Source organism: Homalodisca vitripennis, chromosome X (genome assembly GCF_021130785.1).
Source record: "Homalodisca vitripennis isolate AUS2020 chromosome X, UT_GWSS_2.1, whole genome shotgun sequence".
Lineage (NCBI taxonomy): Eukaryota > Metazoa > Arthropoda > Insecta > Hemiptera > Cicadellidae > Homalodisca > Homalodisca vitripennis.
The window spans coordinates 75,244,471-75,245,000 of record NC_060215.1 but is presented as its reverse complement, the minus strand read 5'-3'; positions in this window follow the sequence as shown (position 1 = coordinate 75,245,000).

The window sequence follows — 530 nt, the reverse complement described above, 5'->3', positions numbered from 1 at the left end:
GGGTCTTTCGATACTCCGTTGTATTGGTTTATTTGTATGTAGACAAGAGTAATTGCCTGCCATTAATTACGTTGTAAAATCAAGGTTTAATGAAATAAATTTAATTTGCGCTGAGTCCTGCAGCATCCAGCTTTAAAAATGTAATATATATATTTATACATACTTATATATATATTATATATATATATATATATATGTTGTTGTACCAAATTACTGAAATGTGTTTAATTCAGAGTAGAAGCTAAAAACACAGTGGTACATTTTAAGAGGCTTGTCACATTTGATTGCCTGCAATAATTAAATTGTGCTGCATCCTGCAACATCCAGCTTTGAAAATTTAATTTAAATATATGTATACTGTACTAAACTACGGAAAGGGGTTTGAAAATACAGTGATACATTTTAATAGGTTTGCCAGGTGCTGAACTAAATTAAATTCAGATGAGTACAGAGCGAGAACGCGCGGACTGCCCATTCCACTATTCTAATACACGGGCTATCTGTAGTTGGCAGGAGGGGCCCCTCCATCC